The sequence below is a fragment of the Rhinoderma darwinii genome, chromosome 9 (assembly GCF_050947455.1).
Source record: "Rhinoderma darwinii isolate aRhiDar2 chromosome 9, aRhiDar2.hap1, whole genome shotgun sequence".
Taxonomy (NCBI): domain Eukaryota; kingdom Metazoa; phylum Chordata; class Amphibia; order Anura; family Rhinodermatidae; genus Rhinoderma; species Rhinoderma darwinii.
The window spans coordinates 83,954,490-83,976,039 of record NC_134695.1 but is presented as its reverse complement, the minus strand read 5'-3'; the positions used below and the strand labels follow the sequence as shown (position 1 = coordinate 83,976,039).

The window sequence follows — 21,550 nt, the reverse complement described above, 5'->3', positions numbered from 1 at the left end:
TCATTTTCATCCTCCAGCAGCGTCATACGCTGTTCTAACTCATCAGCTCTGATAGTGACTTGTGCCAGCTCCGCATGCACGCGGTTTAGAGAATCTTGCACCGTTTTTTCCAGCGCCTTTTGCAGGTCTGGCGCTATCTGTTTGGCTACTTCACGGGCCAGGGTTACATAGTCAATGGCTACTGGAAGAGCGGACAGTACATGCTCTGCCGGGCTTGAAAGCTGGGACTGATGGTGCTGCAGCTCATCTTCCTGTGTGTATAGCAGGGTCGCAGTGGCGGGAAGCGCCGCCATCTTACCTCCCTTTACCACGGCCGCGGCTGATTCCTCCATGGCTGGCTTCTGCGCGCTTCTGAGGAGGTACCTGTCCATACAGGCACCACCGATGATGTTGCCTTGTGCAAGGCTGGTGACTTCCCCGCTGATTATCGTCGCCGTAGCGACTATTGCGAGCTTACAGGCTGGACGGGAGCGGGAGCTCAGTCACTCGCGTCCTGCATCCCCAGCGCCGGAACCGGAAGTCCGTTGTGGCTTTTTAGTACGGAATCCAAACTGACAATCTGCGACAACGTCGTCAAATAGATGAGCTCAATGAATTAGACAAATTCTTACTAAGATCATGTATTTCTTATGGGGCACAAAAAAAATAAAAATATTTGTCTTTCCGAGTCATGTTTCAGGGAGACTTTCAAGTTTTGGGTTTTGCGAGGGAATGATTCATGAGCAGAAAATCATCACCCAGTTCACACATTGCATGTTGACGCAGTTTGTTTATTTTTAGGACGGATTCACACGAGCGTGTTCAGTCCGTGATATACGGTCCGCAGGTCGGCCGCATTTCCCGGACTAAGCACACTGCAGGGAGCCGGGCTCTTATCGTCATCGTTATCTATGACGCTAGGAATCGCTGCCTCGCTGCGGGAAAACTGTCCCATACTGAAAACATGTTTTCAGTACGGGACAGTAGTTCCGCGGGGAGGCAGGGACTCCTAGCGTCATAGATAACGATGACGATAAGAGCCCGGCTCCCTGCAATGTGCTTAGTCCGGGAAATGCGTGATAGGACCTGAAGCCTGCCACATAAGCGACGGCAGTGCTATAAGAGACACAAGACTTGATATTATTACATGCTGAAGATGCATAGGGGGCTATACAATAATTTAGTTGAAATTCTCAAAGAACATACGCACACCGATAACTTTATTCATTTAAAGGTGGGAATCTTCTTGCAAATGAAAATTTGGAGAAATGCTATATTACATGTAAACAATATTATCTGGAGATATTGACATCATTTCCAGGACACGCCAGCCCGGCCGCCTCTTCTTCTATGTCTCTTCCTACATATCGCCAGTGAGGCTCTGAAACTGCTCTGTGACTTTCACACATCCTATTTTGGTTTCAGTCACTAGTGACAGTTCGCATGTACACACTTTCCAGTGGTCTCTTTATCTAGAAAGTTTTACAGCTCTGTCATCAGCGTTGGGGATAGTCATTCGTGTTGTCTGCAGAACCCATGTAATGTATGAAGACCTCTATCACAGCACTTATCTCCAAGTGTGCACTGAGCTGTAAGCGGCTATTCTTAGAACAAGTATCATCCGTATACTGCACCTATTTATTGTACCCTGGTTATTAATAAGAACTTTCCATGTTTCCACATAGCGGTCACCTCCTAACGGCAGATAAGTGCATGAAGATTAGTGCTGTAAAGCAGGGTCAGCAACCTTCATCACTAAAGCTGCTGTGAAACTACAACTCCCAGCATACCTTGAAAGACAAAAGCTTTAGTATTCCAGCAAAAGGCTGTTAGTGCATACTGGGAATTGTAGTTTCACAACAGCTTTAGTGAGGAAGGTTGCTGACCCCTACTCTAAAGAACATTTGAATTATTGCTATTATTGTATATCATAGGAAAATCCACTAAAATGTATGTGACTAAACAGTATATACTCTTCTAGCATCAACCACCAAGGAAGAGCTCAGTATAATACTAAATCAATCACTCTTGTAATTTTCTTAACTTAGGTAAAGGGTAAGATAATGGACAGATCTATAGACAATGAGGGCAATGACTATACACCACAAACGTCGAGAACATGTTCTGTCTTGGTTTCGTTTCATAGAGGATGAATTTGGCTCTGTTATAGATCATGACATAATTATGTCGTCTTGCATATAGTGTGGAGTTACATGTCAGCCAAGAATATATTTTGTTTATGAGAAAATAAATGCCTTCATAAAAAAAACATGATTTAATCTAAATATCATTTATATTGGGTATAATATGTAACGCAGTTTGAAGTCAATAATTGAACAATAATAATTGAAGGGGATAAGTCATTTTATAGAGTACCTGACCTGAATTTTGGGGTATGTACGAGTACGTTCCCACAGGTCGAATACGCACAGCGTATCCGACATAGAACCCGCAGGGAATTCTGACCGAAAAACTGCAACAAATTGTTGTGCAGATTTTCATCTGGAATCGCCACTGCGGAAAACAGAGCTGGAGAAAAAAAATACAATACTTAAAGGGTAACTAAACGTTCAACAAACTTCTGACATCTCATAGTGACATGTTAGAAGTTTTGATCGGTGGGGGTCCGAGCACTGAGACCCCCACCAATCGCTAAAATGAAGCTTCGTTTCTATTCTGCTTTTTTCGGAAAGCCGATGTAGCGGTGTACGGTCCCATAGACTTTCTATTGAGCCCGCACACCGCTACATTGGCTTTCCGAGAAAAGCCGATCAGAAACTAAACAGTTGGTGGGGGTCTCAGTGCTCGTACCCCCACCGATAAAACGTTTAGTTACCCTTTAACATCACTGATGTTACCCTCTGTTCTCCGTGCAGCCCGTCCTCCTGTGATGACCCTACAGTCCATGTGACCCACTACAGCCTGTGATTGGTTGCAGCAGTCACGGAGAACAGAGGGACGTGTCACTGTCACAACACCAGGGGGGGGGGTAAGTATAGACATTTTTATTACATTTAAACAAAAATTATTTTGTTTTGCACATTTTACGGCAGAATCGCATCATTTCCGCCGTACAAATGTCAGCATTTACTATTTGTGGTTTTTTTTTCACCTTCCCAGTGAATTCAATAAGGGAAAAACATAAACAAAAGTGCAACGATTCCACAGCATAGACTGACACGCTGCGGATGAAAAACCTGCACCACAGGTCAATTTATCAATGTTTTCACAGCAAATTTTTTCGCAGCGTGCACTTCGCTGCTACTGTAAATGCTGCGGATTTTCTGCACAGAATTCTGTTGCTATGCGAGAACTCAGCCTAAGGCCACTTTCACACGGCAGTACTTTACATCAGTATTTGGAAGCCAACACTAGGAATGGATCAATTACATGGAAGAGCTACAAATATTTCCATTATACTTTCTCTGTGAAGGATCTTGACAAGTGGGAGATGCCGTTTGGGATTCTTAGAAAATATGAGTGAATGAAGTTTCGCCTCTAGGATTCCGATTGCCAGCAACAATTAGCTACTAATTTGTTATGTCATTAGGAGGTTTAGGGTATGTTCACACGAGGTCATTACGTCCGTAATTGATGGACGTATTTTGGCCGCAAGTACCGGACCGAACACAGTGCAGGGAGCCGGGCTCCTAGCATCATAGTGATGTACGATGCTAGGAGTCCCTGCCTCGCTGCCGGACAACTGTCCCGTACTGTAATCATGTTTTCAGTACGGGACAGTTGTCCTGCAGCGAGGCAGGGACTCCTAGCGTCGTACATAAGTATGATGCTAGGAGCCCGGCTCCCTGCACTGTGTTCGGTCCGGTACTTGCGGCCGAAATACGTCCGTCAATTACGGACGTACTGACCTCGTGTGAACATACCCTTAGAGTTGACCATTCTTAATGAGGAGGTGCTGATGGAGGTCCCAGGGCAATTGCTCCTTTTACCCATGTTTTATTCTAGTCCTGAAATCTAAATGTATTGTCTTGGATTCCTGTGGAAATGGAGGATTTGCATTCACCACTGCGTTACATATTTATTATTAGATTGCTCCATCTTTAAGAAGGAACACTTCTGATTACAGGTATATGTTAGGCGATTGTTATTTACACAATTACCTAATATACTTAGAGATCTAAGTTATATAGCACAAGACATTCACAGCGGATTGGACACATGCAGTTATGTTGCTGTGTGGTTAGGTAACAAGACACTGATTTTATTTATTCTCAGTTACCAGTATAATCTGCACCACAGTTTATAATCTCTGTACATAATGTTATTTGCCACAGCAGAATCTTAATGACCATAGATTAACAGATTCTCAGTTTTCTCCTCATCAGTCATTTAAAATATCTCGTATCTTCTCCAAGCACTCACTGCAGCAACAACGCATAACATGGAAAACATCTCTGTGTATCAGAGGAATCCATTACACAAATATATAAATCCACCGAAGGCCCCACTGTAAATTACCAAATGTCATTACTGGCAAGAACACATAATGACACAATGCAATCGCCAGTGTTTCCATAATGGTGATCGGTGCTCGTGTTTGTCTGAAACCTGATGAAGGCAGCGCAAGTCCCAAATTAGAAACCTCATATCTAATCTGTATTTTTGCATGGTGGTGCCTTGACGTAGACCCTTGTTATTTAATGAGTGAAGGTTCTGTTACAGAAATTGCACAACTGACTATAATAAGGACACAAATAAAAACAAGTCAAGATAGATAGATATGAGATGGAGAGATAGATAAATATTAATTAGATAGATATTAGATAGATAGATAGATAGATAGATAGATAGATAGATAGATAGATAGATAGATAGATAGATAGATAGATAGATAGATAGATAGATAGATAGATAGATATTAGATATATAGATAGATAGATAGATAGATAGATAGATAGATAGATAGATAGATAGATAGATAGATAGATAGATAGATAGATAGATAGATAGATAGATAGATAGATATGAGATGGAGACATAGATAGATATGAGATGGAGCGATAGATATTAATTAGATAGATAGATAGATAGATAGATAGATAGATAGATAGATAGATAGATAGATAGATAGATAGATAGATAGATAGATATGAGATAAATAAATAGATGGAGCACACAAGAAAATGGCGACAGCACACTGCGAACACCAATGCCACCTAAACCACTAAATATAAATAAATATGCATTACTGCTGAATCTGCTTACAATAGTGAGGTTCTTAGCGCACATTTTGATCAAATTGTCTGAGCCCACCTTCCACGACAAGGCACCCTCAATAAGGTGGGTCCCTAACGCTACACTCCTCCCATTTTGCCCTGGGTGATTTTAATTAGTTTAGTGCTGGTTTCTACCATCCCCAGATATATGTAGGTTTAGTCCCAGTTCTGGGTGTATGAGCAGCGTTACGGACCCACCTTATTGAGGTCACCTTGTTGTGGCAGGTGGGCTCACACAATTTGATCAAAATGTGCGCTAAGAACCTCACTATTAGGCCTCATTTACACGAACGTGATATACGTCCGTGCGACTCGCGTGCTTTTCACGCGGGTCGCACGGACCTATACAAGTCTATGGGGGCATGCAGACAGTCCGTGAGTTTTGCTCAGCGTGAGTGCGCTGAAAAAAACTCACGACATGTTCTAAAATTCTGCGTTTTTCGCGCATCACGCACCCATTGAAGTCAATGGGTGCGTGAAAACCACGAAGGTCGCACGGAAGCACTTCCGTGTGCGAACTGCGTGATTCGCGCAAGAGCTGTCAAACTGAATGTAAACAGAAAAGCACCACGTGCTTTTCTGTTTACAAACATCCGAACGGAGTGTCTTAGAGATGAGCGAACCGAACTTCACCGGGTTCGGCCGAACTCGTTTTGACCGAACCCGGCAGGAGACAGTCACTGTCCAGGGTGCTGAAAGAGTTAAACTGGTTAGCACCCTGGACAGTGACTTCCGATCCCAATATACGTGAACGTGAAGTTCTGACTTACCGATAACTCCCGGCTTCTTCCTCCAGTCTGACCTCCCGGGATGACAATTCAGTCCAAGTGACAGCTGCAGCCAATCACAAGCCAAGCACAGGCTGCAGCGGTCACATGGACTGCCGCGTCATCCAGGGAGGTGGGGCCAGATGTCAAGAGAGGCGCGTCACCAAGGACGCGTCACCAAGGCAACGGCCGGGAAGTTCTCGGTAAGTACGAACCTCTTTTTTTTTAAACAGGTTACTCGATATGGTGATCGGAATTCACTGTCGAGGGTGCTCAAAGAGTTACTGCTGATCAGTTAACTCTTTCAGCACCATGGACAGTGACTGACGTCGACTAGCCTCATCTCTATGATGGCGGCTGCGCGAAAATCACGCAGACGCGCATCATACACTGATGACACACGGAGCTGTTAAGTGCCTTTTGCGCACGCAAAACGCTGCGTTTTTTTGCGTGCGCAAAACGCACACGCTCGTGTAAATGAGGCCTTATAAGCAGATTCAGCAGTAATGCATATTTATTTATATTTAGTGGTTTAGATGCCATTAGTGTTCGCAGTGCGCTGTCACCATTTTCTTGTCTGCTGTATAAATTTGAAGTCACAGGTGTTCTTGCACCTGTATACACGTTTTGTTTCATTTTGCTAGAATGTGCTGTTCAAACTTTTGTGTTTCTTAGATAAATAAATAGATATGAGATAGATAGATAGATAGATAGATAGATAGATAGATAGATAGATAGATAGATAGATAGATAGATAGATATGAGATAGATAGATAGATAGATAGATAGATAGATAGATAGATAGATAGATAGATAGATAGATAGATAGATAGATAGATAGATAGATAGATAGATAGATAGATATGAGATAGATAGATAGATAGATAGATAGATAGATAGATAGATAGATAGATAGATAGATAGATAGATAGATAGATAGATAGATAGATAGATAGATATGAGATAGATAGATAGATAGATAGATAGATAGATAGATAGATAGATAGATAGATAGATAGATAGATAGATAGATATGAGATAGATAGATAGATAGATAGATAGATAGATAGATAGATAGATAGATAGATAGATAGATATGAGAGATGGATTTATTTCTCAATTTCCAGCCATTCCGGAAAACCATGAATTAATTTTGGATAATAAATTTCTTTAATTTCTTGTCCATCCCTCGGTTCCACTCTGTGAGGGATAATGATAATGCAATTCACTGATGGCCTACTAAATGTTACTATTACATACAGCTGCTGTGACCTTTGAGCTTTTCTCTGTTCAGGTAGTCTGGGATGCTGTTAAAATAATAGCCACAGTTATAAATAATAGCCCAAGTGTCACACTATGGCACTTTACTGCCCGTCGTCTGCTTTCATCTGTGGTGAAATACACTCTGGAGGGAGATATGTCACTTAAGTTAAACTGCACCCAAGGGGACAGGCGTCCATATGTCAGTGTTTATTACTACTGGTGGACCGTACCTCAGATAACAAGCACAGAGGGATTCTTTACCCCCAAACTAATAAGTACAGAGTGACGCAGCCATAAAATATAAGCCAGTGACTTCACAGATGTAGACATTAAAGGGGGTGTCCAGGATTAAACAACATGACTACTTTCTTCCCCAAAAATTGTCATACCTGTCCACAGGTATTGTGAAGTATTGCAGCTCAGCCCCATTTACTCCAATGGAGCCTCGCTGATGCCAGACAACCCACGGATAGGTGTAACGCCGTTTCTAGAGGAAAGCAGCCATGTTTTTCTAAAGCGTCATCCACACGACCGCAGTTTTGTGGCCGTATATTATCGGTAATTGCGGATAGTATAAAATGCATTGAATGGAGCCTGGAACGGAAAAAAAATAGGACGTGTCATTATACGGTCCTCATTTGCGGTCTGGGCTTATAGGAATCAATGCACATCTTGTGTGTGTACGGTGCGTGATTACGGCACGCACCGACCGCGGAGTGTCATCACGGACTGTACACACATAAGATGTGCTACGGCTGTGTGCTGGGGGCCCAATCCTGGGCAAACCCCTTTTATCAGACATTTTTTAACTTTAGCATTATAGGCAAGCTTCCCATCAATAGGAACAAACATCCCTCAGTGGTTTCATGTGTCCCTTATTGACTGTTATTGCACCTTTTGGTGTGGGACCAACAGTCCGAGCAGCAGGGATTAAACAGAAACAAGGTTCCTCTAATAAAATGTGCTGAGGGGAAAGTTTTCACAGGTCAGGAAGGATGTTTTTCCCACTGATCCTATTGTTTTCATTTTACACATTGGCACAGAAAGTCATTGCTGTATGTGCTGCAGTGGTTGAGTGATCAACAGTTTACAATGTTGTATTTTCTAAATCAAAGCTGCACCAAAATATCAAGTATATTGATACATTGTTTCCTTTAGTCATAACAGAATATATTGCATACATATTGTATACATTTACACTGCAGCTTCACACCCCCTATGGAGAAGGGAGACATGACTGAAGCTGCGCCCTCCTCTTTATGGGAACCCAAAGCAATTTAGGGCTGCATCTTTGTAACATATACCTTTAATTATCCCATTTGTCTGCACCAGAGAAATAACTGCACAGATGTGATGAATAATTGAAGGCTCACGGATTAGAGAGAAAACGATGTGTGGGCAAGAGTAGGGCAGGACAGATTACAATGACCCTAATTTTCTACCCGGGGAAGTATATTCTTCAGCAATATGTAAAACAGAATGTATGGCTTCCAGTCACCAGGAATGGGCTGTTAGATTAATAATATACTGGCATGAGAAGATACAGGACTGATCCCCCACATAGAGCAACAGAAGAGAAAATCCTGTTACTTGGCTGCAGAGAACTTATTTAGCACCACATGTGCCAGCCTGCCTAGGTGACAGTGAACGGCCTGCTGCTCCTTACATGACAGCGGCCCCTCCTGTGGAAGTGTCACTGAGCTGTGTGTAATAAAATAATCAGTCATGTCAGGCCTTGCTTGTACTTTCATCTTCTTACACAAACTTTCAATGGATTCCGACATCTGGAACGAGGAACTCGCTTCATGCCTTTCCAAATTCTCTTGGCAGAGCTGGTCAAGCTGTTTCTAAAACATTCAAGCGTTTTATTCTGGATTGTTTTTGTAGCATCCCTTAAAAACCTGTCTTTTCTATTTATTGGAATGAAAACGACACTAACTTCTGGGTAAAGTCAGAATAAAAGGCTTGTCTAGACTTATGTAAATGAAATTAATCCTTGTATAATAAAAGTTCTGCAACCTAATAATATACAGTGTGTTTTGATTTGTCACTATTTCAAAATCTCTGCTTACCGTCACTGAGTGAAAAACATTCTTATTTGCATCCAGAGGCATAAATCCAAACAGACATAATGATTTTCATAGCTGAGGGTTTGTTACAATTCTATCCAATATAAGCAATGAATTGCTCTTGTGATTGGTTAACATTAGCCTAGTTATTTACAGATAGTCAATGCTGTGACTATACGGTGCAATGTTAACTAGGCCTTTATTGCTTTGAGGAGGGAGGGGGGGGGGGGCTCATAGGCCCTGTATGCTATACAAGAGAGAACAGCAGCAGTATATAAGATTAATGTAGAGGTGCACTGACGTATCATGCTAATTGCACAGTGATGTATTCCTGCTATAGAGAGCGACCTCACATACAGTTTGGAGGAATGTGATGTTGCTTTTCGGTGATAAGTAAAGATAAAGCAAGTCCAGATAAAGCTTTTAGACCCTGTTCACACTGAGTTTTTTGGCGCTGTTTTGACACAGAAACCGCATTGGAAACCGTGCCAAAAAAACTGCCAAAAAAACTGCCAAAAATGCCTCATATTGATTTCAATATATTAACATATATTTTATGGATTGTTATTCTTTAAATATGGCGAATTTATATTGTCTGGGATGGCAACAAATATGCAGGACAATCAAGTAGAGCCCCCTGGTAACAGCGCTGTGTACAAGTCAGCGTCAGAATCCCGGACCCTCATACTTTGCAGCCCATTTGTTAACAGAAGTCAGCTGCAGAGTACAGACGGAGCTTGGAAACTCGCCAGAATACCCAGCGCACATTTTGCCAAAACTGAGGGAAATTGAAGTAAAAGCAAACAAGATGTAATAGATAGATAACCTCAAAGAAGCCCCTGGGATTAGCCTGAGAATCAGAATATCCAACTGCATCAGCCCTGGACATGTCCCTTAGGCACAGAGATATGTGCAATCCAAGTGGAAAATTCCTTCTTTTATTAACACAGGGGTGCAGGCAAAAAAGTAGAGGGGGAAAATGTTGCAAAATGATTTGTTAGGCTGGGTTCACACTGAGTTTTTTGACTAGTTTTTTGGCGCGAAAACTGCTCCGCAAAAAATGGCCGAAAATGCCTCCCATTGATTTCAATAGGAGGTGGGGGCGGTTTTCACGCGATTACGCCTCTGACGGCAGAGAAAGCGTATTTCACGGCGTACGCCGCGAAAATCGGCGTGCAGGCAGAGGAAAATCTGCCTGAAACTTCCAAACTGAATTTTGAGGCAGAATTTCCTCCTGTAAAAAACTCAGTGTGAACCAAGCCTTATATGAAATGAAGCTTTTCTTATTATTTCCTGTTAGGGCTCATTCAGACAAGCGTGAATCTCATCCGTATGCTGTGGGAACAGCACTCATCTCTAGAACGGGGACCCTAAACCCCGTTCTAGCTTTTGGTGCTAACGCTGTCTCCCGGCCACTTTCCGAGTTTATGGTCGGGAGTTACGAAAACAGCATAGCTCGCTGAGCTACACTGTTTCCGTAACTGCCATTCAGTTCTATGAGGCTTACGAAAACAGCGTAGCTCAGCCAACTACACTGTTTTCACCTTCATGGTCGGAAATCAGCCAACACACAAAGAGGTAGAATGGAGTTTAGGGGGCCCCGTTCTAGAGATAGGTGCGAGTCCCAGAGGTGGGACCCGCATCTATCTGGCATTTATTACATATCCTGTGGATATGTCATAAATGTCCCTTGTGGGAAAATCCCTTTAATTAGCAACAGTTTTGTGTGGTATAACTGCCTGTCTAACAAGCAGATACATTTAAATTTAGAAAAATGCTAATTTTTGAAATTTTTCGCTACATTTTGGTGTTTTTCACTATTAAATACTGAATGTATCGAGCAAATTTTGCCAGTAACATAAATTCCAATGTGTCACGAGAAAACATTCTCAGAATCGCTTGGATAGGTGAAAACATTAAGGAAGTTATTACCACATAAAGTGACACGTCAGATTTGAAAAATGAGGCTCTGTCAGGAAGGTCAAAAGTGGCCAAAGCGGGAAGGGGTTAAAGGGATTTTACATACACAACCTACATGGTAAAGAATACATAAGCCCCATGCTGTAACTTGCAACCACAGAGTTACAAATGTAATTGAATCAAGTCTCACTCTGCAATTAATACATATGGAGTATTGTGATGATATTAGCGTGTAGACCAGACTTGGGCTATTAATATAAGCGCATGCTGGCACATTTCATGCGGGTCACAGATAAGATTTGATGAGTATCATGCTGTTTAATCTGGTCATTAGTCAATGTTAGCTCCTGGTAATTTAAAAGGACAAGCTCTCTCTTCAGTGTGGAGTTATAGCGCCCCATGGTGGACATTATAGTGTACAACATGTTTCAACACTTTTTAATGTGTATAGTATAAATTAAGGTAAGGGCTTATTCAGACGAACGTATAATACGTCTGTGCTACGCGCGTGATTTTCACGCGCCTCGCATGGACCTATGTTAGTCTATGGGGCAGTGCAGACTGTCAGTGATTTTCACGCGCCTCGCACAGACCTATGTTAGTCTATGGGGCAGTGCAGACTGTCAGTGATTTTCACGCAGCGTGTGTCCGCTGCGTAAAACTCACGACATGTCCTATATTTGGCCGTTTTTCGTGCATCACGCACCCATTGAAGTCAATGGGTGCGTGAAAACCGCGCACGGCACACGGAAGCACTTTCATGTGCCACGCGTGATTCGCGCTACAGTAGTCAAAACTATGAATGAAAACAGAAAAGCACAACGTAAACAGAGTGTCATAATGATGGCGGCTGCGCGAAAATCACACAGCCACGCATCATATGCTGCTGCCACACGGAGCTGTTATGTACCTTTTGAGCGCGCAAAACAACACGTTTTTTGCACGCGCATAACGCACACGCCCGTGTGAATCCGGCCTAAAGGTGACAGACAGAAAATCCAATTTAAACTTTTCAAATATGGCAGTGCTAACCCATCTGCTGAGAGTTGTAGTTTCACAATAGCTGGAGTCCACTGTGATAGATTATCCTTTTATCCTGATAAAGCCAACAGAATAATAACTAAAACCGTAGTCTGAAACCTGCGATTCTCCAGCTGTTGTGAAAGTAACTACAACTCTCAGCATGGCCAGGCAGCATTCATCTTTCATGGGATGCTGGGACTTTTTGACAATTGCATAAGGGGGGATTCACACGAGCGTGTATTCGGTCCGTGCGGGCCGCGTGGTTTTCACGCGGCACGCATGGACCAATACAAGTCTATGGGGCAGTACAGACAGTCCGTGCTTTTTGCGCAGCGTTTGTCTGCTGCGCAAAAAGCGCGACAGGTTCAATAACTGCGTATTTCGCGCATCACGCACCCATTGAAGTCAATGGGTGCGTGAAAACCACGCAGGTTGCACGGAAGCACTTCCGTGCGAACCGACTGAAACAGCGCACCAGCTGTCAAAAGGATGAATGTAAACAGAAAAGCACCACGTGCTTTTCTGTTTCTGAACATCCAAACGGAGTGTCTTTGCGATGAGCGAAGCCGGACAAGCGAACCGAACTTCACCGGGTTCGGCCGAACTCGGCAAAAAAATTATCGGTACGCGACGTCAGGGGATAGTCACTGTCCATGGTGCTGAAAGAGTTAAACTGTTTCAGCACCATGGACAGTGACTTCCGATCCCAGTATACATGAACCTGTAGAAAAAAAACTGAAGTTCTGACTTACCGATAACTCCCGGCGTCTTCCTCCAGTCTGACCTCCCGGGATGACAATTCAGTCCAAGTGACAGCTCCAGCCAATCACAGGCCAAGCACAGGCTGCAGCGGTCACATGGACTGGCGCGTCATCCAGGGAGGTGGGGCCCGATGTCGAGAGGCGCGTCACCAAGGACGCGTCACCAAGGCAACGGCCGGGAAGTTCTCGGTAAGTACGAACTTTTTCTTTTTTTTCAACAGGTTTTTCGATATTGTGTTCGGCATTCACTGTCGAGGGTGCTGAAAGAGTTAGCTCTTTCAGCACCTTGGACAGTGACGGGCGTCGACTAGCCTCATCTCTATGATGGCGGCTGCGTGATTTTCGCGCATCAGACACGGATGACACACGCAGCTGTCAAATGTTTTTTGCGCGCGCAAAACGCAGCGTTGTTTGCGCGCGCAAAAACGCAACGTTCGTCTGTATCTGCCCTAAGAGTCGCAGGTGTCAGACCAAACATTTCGAGCCATTAAATTGGTGACCTGCACGACTGGACCCCTTTTCAAGCAGGGTGATCCAATCAGAACTCTGTTAGTTTGGGTTGACATTTTCCATCACATCCATGAAGACGCTGTCAAAAGCAACAAACCCTACACTTATTCCCCGACAGCAATATTAAAATTGTAGATGCCAATAAGGATTATGGGGGCTTTGCTGCGGGTTGGGGGTCTGTTTTATCAAAATGTATATGTATATAAAAAAAAATGTGTGCAATATGTTATAATATAGTACATGTATTACCTCCTCTTAGGTCTGTTTACATTGTTTAGGGGGGGAAACACTGCGGCCAGATGTAGGTTTAAAGTCTATAGTAAAACATGAGAATGCCTACATACACAGAGTTGTTGGTTTTTTGACATTTTTGGGGTCAGTATGGTGATTTTTCTGAAATTTTTCTTCATAGGCTTCACTATAAGGCCGGGTTCACACGTAGCATAACTACTGCAGATTTTCCACAACGGATTTCATAGCAGAAATTCTGCAGCATAATACAGTAGCAGCAGAGTGGATGAGATTTGAACAAATCTCACCCACACGATGCATAAATGATAAGCGGAAAAACGCTCAGAATTTTTTTTTTCATTTTTTTTAAAAATCCGCAGCATGTCAATTGCTCGAAACAAATCGCAACCCAGAAAAAAAAATAAAAAATCTTATACTTACCCAGAATCCTGTGCTTCTTCGTCCAGGGCAGCCTCCTGGGATGACCTTTCATCCCATTCGACCACTGCAGCCAATCACAGGCTTCAGCAGTCACATGGGACAAAACGTCATCCCAGGAGGCCGACTTGCAGGATGCAGAGGGAAGCGTCGCCATGGCTATGGGCATGTATGAAACGTTTTTTGTTTTTTTACGTGAAGTTTTCTGCAGCAGACATTCCAGACGAAAAACTGCACCACAATTTGGTGCGGTTTTTCGGACGGAATTCCTTGCGGCGACCAGGGTGGCTACGCTGTGTGCTTTTACGCAGCATATATCTGCCCTGTGTGAACATACCCTAAAACATCAATAAATGACACTAAAAATGCATGATACATTTAAAAACCTCTGGTATTTTGGCATTTATTTTTTTTCATGAAGTTTAAAAAACCAGACAAAAGCCCTGTGTGAAGGAGGCCTAAGGAGACTATTCCTACACTACATGGGTGATGGCTCCCCTTACTGGATATGCGAAATAGGGGGATATACTATGCTCTAGGGTGTATACTAAATCTCTCCCATTGTGTTTGGTTACAGTACAAATAGAATGCTTAAACCAGATTTAGGGTATGTTCAAACGCAGAGTTTTCGGGCGTATTTCGGGGCGTAAACACCTCGAAATACGCCTGAAAAACAGTAGATGAACGCCTACAAACATCTGCCCATTGATATCAATGGGGAAAAACAGCAGTTGTTTTTTTGGGCGCTGCTTTAAAAAACATCACGTAAAAACCGCTGCATAAAAAAAAGGAGCATACAGGGGTGGGTTGGGAGCTTAAAGTGGCCCTGTAAAAATATCTAAATGTGGCCCCATGTTGTGGATGGGGCCGGCCCAAGTAGGCGGAGTCAGCAAACCGTTAGCTGTAGCCACATTGATGTCATTTCTTGAGCTGTTTTTGGAGCTGTTTTTCACAGTGTCATTAGAAAAACAGCCCCAAAAACGTCTGCAAAAAAGTCTGAAATAAACGTTTTCAGCTTCAAAAACGGTGGCTGAAAATCAGAGGCTGTTTTCTCTGAAAACAGCTAAGAAATTTTCAGCTGTTTTTACTTGCGCGTGTGAACATACTCTTAGGATACATTCACACATGCGTGACAGATTTATGCGCGTAAATCTGTCCGTGTGCGTTGCATTATGCATCAGTGTGCTTTGCGGGTGGCATGTGTTTTTCACGCACTCGCAAGCACTTTTTTTTTTATGTAATTGATGTGTAAAACACGGACAGCACATGGATGTGCATCAGTATTCTGTCCGTGGTTTTCACGCACCCATTGGCTTCATTGGCCGGCTAGGTGCGTGAAAACACACCAATATAGGACATGTAGTGAGTTTCACGCAACGGACTCTCGCTGCATGAAAACTCCTGCATGTGTGAACGGCCCCATTGGAATGAATGGGGCCGTGTGCTGTGTGTTTCATGATTCACGTTCGTGTGAATGGGCCCTTAGTGAGCATATGGGGGGATTCACACGAGCGTGTATTCGGTCCGTGCGGGCCGCGTGGTTTTCACGCGGCACGCATGGACAATACAAGTCTATGGGGCAGTACAGACAGTCCGTGCTTTTTGCGCAGCGTTTGTCTGCTGCGCAAAAAGCGCGACAGGTTCAAAAACTCTGCGTATTTCGCGCATCACGCACCCATTGAAGTCAATGGGTGCGTGAAAATCACGCGCACCACACGGAAGCACTTCCGTGGGACGAGCGTGATTCGCGCAACAGCAGTGAAAAGGATGAATGAAAACCGAAAAGCACCACGTGCTTTTCTGTTTCCGAACATCCAAACGGAGTGTCTTTGCGATGAGCGAAGCGGGACAAGCGTACCGAACTTCACCGGGTTCGGCCAAACTCGTTTTGGCCGATCCCGGCAAAAAAATTATCGGTACGCGACGTCAGGAGATAGTCACTGTCCATGGTACTGAAAGAGTTAAACTGTTTCAGCACCATGGACAGTGACTTGCGATCCCAAAATACATTAACCTGTAAAAAAACAACGAGGTTCTAACTTACCGATTACTCCTGTCTCCTTCCTGCAGTCCGACCTCCCGGGATGACACTTCAGTTCAAGTGACAGCTCCAGCCAATCACAGGCCAAGCACAGGCTGCAGCCAATCACAGGCTGCAGCGGTCACTTGGACTGCTGCGTCATCCAGGGAGGTGGGGCCCGATGTCAAGAGAGGCGCGTCACCAAGGACGCGTCACCAAGGACGCGTCACCAAGGCAACGGCCGGGAAGTTCTCGGTAAGTAGGAACTTTATCTTTTTTTTTTACAGGTTTTTCGCTGTTGTGTTCGGCATTCACTGTCGAGGGTGCTGAAAGATTTAGCTCTTTCAGCACCTTGGACAGTGACGGGCGTTGACAAGCCTCATCTCTATGATGCCGGCTGCGCGAAAATCACGCAGCCGCGCATCAGACACGCATGACACACGCAGCTGTCAAATGGTTTTTGCGCTCGCAAAACGCTGCGTTGTTTGCGCGCGCAAAAACGCAACGTTCGTGTGAATCTCCCCTATGGGTGAGATTTATAAAACCAGAGCATATCCCGTGGACAGTCCAGTGCTGCTGAGAAAAGCCATCAGGAGCCGATTGGGAATGACGCTCAATAGAAAGCTTGTGTCCCTTTATTTTTTTCAGGACCTAGTCCCTCGTCAATCCCAAATCCGAACATGTCTTTATAACATTAGAAATCTGTACGATTATTGGCCGCTCTGGGCAGCAACTGCGTCATTATTTATTTACACGCGTGTTTTTTTTTAAATCCATCTCCACTACAGTTTCATCTTTCAGATCATAAATTAGGAAAAACCGCTGCAGACAGAATCATCAGACTGCAAACTCTGTGCCCTGAAGCTTTTTCATAGATCTACAGAAGAAAATATAAAACCTTTCTGTATTTATCTCTTTCTATTACTATTCTGTAAGGTTCCTGATAACACAAAACAATTCATGTCCCTGATATCCGTGTATATAATAAATCTACGTTTCAAGGGAATTTCAATTGCTATATAAAAAAAAAAAACCCTCAGCCGCAGACAGATCTCGGTCACTGGCAGGTCAGGACTGCAGTGAGAAACAATCTGGTATTCCTGGGGGGGGGGGGGGGGAACCCCGTCTGGGAACTCAAGTATTCGCAGAATACTACAGAGATGTTATTATTTGGTGGGATTCATCTCTAAACTAGATGGCTTGAAGACAAATATACCCGGTGTATACACTAAACGTAGGCCAAAAACATGGGGCTTAAAGAGGCTCTGTCACCAGATTTTGCAACCCCTATCTGCTATTGCAGCAGATCGGCGCTGCAATGGAGATAAGAGTAACGTTTTTATTTTTTAAAAACGAGCATTTTTGGCCAAGTTATGACCATTTTTGTATTTATGCAAATGAGGCTTGCAAAAGTCCAAGTGGGCGTGTTTAAAGTAAAAGTACAACTGGGCGTGTATTATGTGCGTACATCGGGGCGTGTTTACTTCTTTTACTAGCTGGGCGTTCTGACGAGAAGTGTCAACCACTTCTCTTGAGAACACCCAGCTTCTGGCAGTGCAGACACACAGCGTGTTCTCGAGAGATCACGCTGTGACGTCACTCACTTCCTGCCCCAGGTCCTGCATCGTGTCGGACGAGCGAGGACACATCGGCACCAGAGGCTACAGTTGATTCTGCAGCAGCATCAACTGTAGCCTCTGGTGCCGATATGGCCGACACGATGCAGGACCTGGGGCAGGAAGTGAGTGACGTCACAGCGTGATCTCTCGAGAACACGCTGTGTGTCTGCACTGCCAGAAGCTGGGCGTTCTGAAGAGAAGTGGATGATGCTGATTCGTCAGCATCATACACTCCCATTCCTAACGCCCAGCTAGTAAAAGAAGTAAAAACGCCCCGATGTACGCACATAATACACGCCCACTTGGACTTTTGCAAGCCTCATTTGCATAAATACAAAAATGGTCATAACTTGGCCAAAAATGCTCGTTTTTTAAAAATAAAAACGTTACTGTAATCTACATTGCAGCGCCGATCACATGCAATAGCAGATAGGGGTTGCAAAATCTGGTGACAGAGCCTCTTTAAGTCCATTGCACCCTGTTATCAGTTATTTCAGACTAAGGCTGGGTTCACACGAGCGTGGCGTTTTTGCGCATGCAAAAACGCGGCGTTTTGCGTGCGCAAAAAACACTTAACAGCTCCGTGTGGCTGCAGCGTATGATGCGCGGCTGCGTGATTTTCGCGCAGCCACCATCATTATGACACTCCATTTGGATGTTTGTAAACAGAAAAGCATGTGGTGCTTTTCTGTTTTCATTCATCCTTTTGACAGCTGTTGCGCGAATCACGCAGTTCATACGGAAGTGCTTCCGTGCGGCATGCATGGTTTTCACGCACCCATTGACTTCAATGGGTGCGTGATTCGCGCAAAACGCTGAAAGAACGGACATGTCGTGACTTTTTTTCAGCGGACTCACGCTAAGTAAAAATCACGCACATGTCCGCACGGCCCCATAGACTAATATAGGTCCGTGCGACGCGCGTGAAAATCACGCGCGTTGCACGGACGTAATTCCCGTTCGTCTGAATAAAGCCTAAGGGAAAGACCGTCTATTGTTTATCATTTGGATGAGTGACAAGAAGTCCGTAAAACTCCCCGCTCCCCCATGATCAATACTTTGTCATATATCTATTCTCCAGTGCCGAGAACCGCTACAAGTATAAATATCCATGTTTGTGGAGCAGTTCTTTTAGTAAGCTGCATGATTTAGGTTTAGTGCCACTTTAGGCCAGAAACACATGATGCATATTACGTGCAGATTTGCCATGCAGATTTTCGTGCGGAAAACCTACAGAGTAAGGGTATGTTCACACTGCCTAGGATTATTTATTTTTTTAAAGTTCCAAAAAGTGCTCCCACCAGGGTAAAATAAGTTTTGCTTGTCTTGTCTTAGGGTATATTCACACGGCTTATTTTTGGCTGTTTTTTGGGGAGTAAACGGCTGAAAACGGATGAAAAATTAGCAGAACGCCTCCAAACATCTGCCCATTGAAATCAATGGGGAAAACGGCATTCTGTTCCGATGGGCCGTTTTTTTACACGGCCGTTTTGAAAAGCGGGCACGTAAAAAAACGGCCGCGGAAAAGAAGTGCAGGACACTTCTTGGGACGGTTTTGGAGCTGTTTTTCATAGACTCTATTGGAAAAAGCTCCAAAAACGGCCGTAGAAACACAGCAAAAAACGCCACGAAAATCACGAGTGGCTTCAAAAACTTCTGAAAATCAGATGTTTTCCCTTGAACAGCTCTGTATTTTCAGACGTTTTTACTCTAGCGTGTGAACATACCCTTATAGGGCTAGCCAACACGTGGTGTAAATTCGCAGTATAATACAGTAGCAGAGGAGTGGATGAGATTTCAAGAAATCTCATCCACACGCTGCGTATGTGATATGTGGAGATTCCACACACAAATTGACCTGCGGTGCAGGTTTTTAAGCCTCAGCGTGTCAATTGGGTTTGCGGAATCGCCGCTATTTTGTTGTGGGTTTTCCCCATTGAATTCAATGGTGATCTAAAACCCGCAACAAACACCCAAGTGTTGCGAATTTTGCAGCGGAATCGAAGCGATTACGCCGCAAAAATAGAGACTTAGAAAAACAACAACCTCGGTTGGGAACCCCCTCTATGTGCCAGAATGGCAAGCCGCCCTGTAATAGAGGCTCCTGTGCGGACGGTCTTTCATGTAGACGCGGTTTACCCTGGCGATAACAGCTGATCACTGCGTTGGCTTCATTTTAATAAGGAGTTATATCCTATCAGTCTATTGCACTATTTTGTGGGACCACTTACTTGCCTCCATTCCTTTCCACATTATTACCAGTGGACAGATCACTGCCCCCGATAACATCAGTACATCACTTGTCTGAAATACTCTGTGCTGCTGGGGCTCTGCGCCTTCCGCTATCATTCAACATGTGACCTCTCACTTGTCTGCATTTTCCTCCCTACATTATCCCCGGTCATCACTAACAAAGTAATATATAATAATTATACTCTCTGATAATGACTCATTCCAGTTCTATCTCTGCTCTTCAAAATACCAGTAATCCCAATAATCATTCTTTTCATGGGAAAGAAACAGGAATCGTGATCAGAGCGGTCCTGGTCATGTCTATGTCAGTCTATCATTTAGTGAGAAGGAGTAGAAATTATAAGGAGAACATCTAATTTACCCAGGGAAACACTAGCAATACCGACGTTTTCTCTGCACAATTTCATCTGAATCCCAGTGTTTCCAGTACAAGCTAAACATTGTGTTGACAAGTAGAGCTGAAATCTTCCCATAGAAAGCGTCAATGCATATAGGATTTATATAGGTCTATCAAAGGTGTAAGTGTCCAGCAGTAAGGGCTTGTCCACACCTAACGGAATTGCTGCAGAAAATTCAGTTAAAACTAGCAGACATTCCGCCATGGAAAACCAGCGCCATTTCCTGCGTTTCTTTACTGCAGAAAATGGTGCATATTTTGCTGCGTTTTTCTCAATGCTGGGGGGTGGTGACGTCTCCTCTGATAAATGCAGCAATTCTGTCCTTTCTGCAGCAGAAATTGACCTGCTACTGTCCGAAAAATACCCACCACAGTTCAATTTCTGCTCTGAAATTTTACGCAGCGTGTGGATGAGATTTTTTTGAGGGGTTTTCCCCATCTTGGACATTTATGGCATAAAAGTCTGATAAATGTGGGTCCCACCTCTAGGACTCGCACCTATCTCTAGAACGGGCCCCCTAATCTCCGTTTTGGCTTGCTGGGCTCGGCTGCGCTGCCTCCCATCCACTTCCTGGTTAGCCGTTTCGGAAACAGCAGTGTGCTCGCCGTGCTACGCTGTTTCCGTAACTCCCGACCACCTAACCAGGATGGGTCCCGTGAGGCAGGTAGAGCCGTGTAACCTAGAACGAGGTTTAGGGGGCGCATTCTAGAGATAGGTTCAGGTCACAGAGGTGGGACCCACATCTATCAGACTTTTATGGCATATCCTGTGGATATGCCATAATTGTCCAAGAAGGGAAAACCCCTTAAAATCTCACCCACTTTACGGCTACTGTATTCTGCTGCGTATTTTCCGTCCGCAATTCCGCTACGTGTGGACAAGCCCTTATAGTGAAACATTGAGACTCAGACAACTGTGATTTCATCATTACAATTTCGGATTTCATTGTGTGCCACGATCACTGGAATTTCCATATTTTGATCACATGCTCTTCCCTGGTGGAATCAGAGTTTTCCAGTCATCCTTCACACAAGAAGAATCCATGTATAGGGACTGAGGCAC

At 44.0% G+C, this 21,550-nt stretch overlaps 1 long non-coding RNA gene across 1 annotated transcript in view; it reads left to right on the top strand.

Moving 5' to 3' along the window:
- The window catches only part of LOC142661110 (uncharacterized), a 67,918-nt gene that overhangs the window by 44,770 nt on the left and 1,598 nt on the right, over window positions 1-21,550 (top strand). The gene's annotated exons all lie outside the window — the stretch shown is intronic.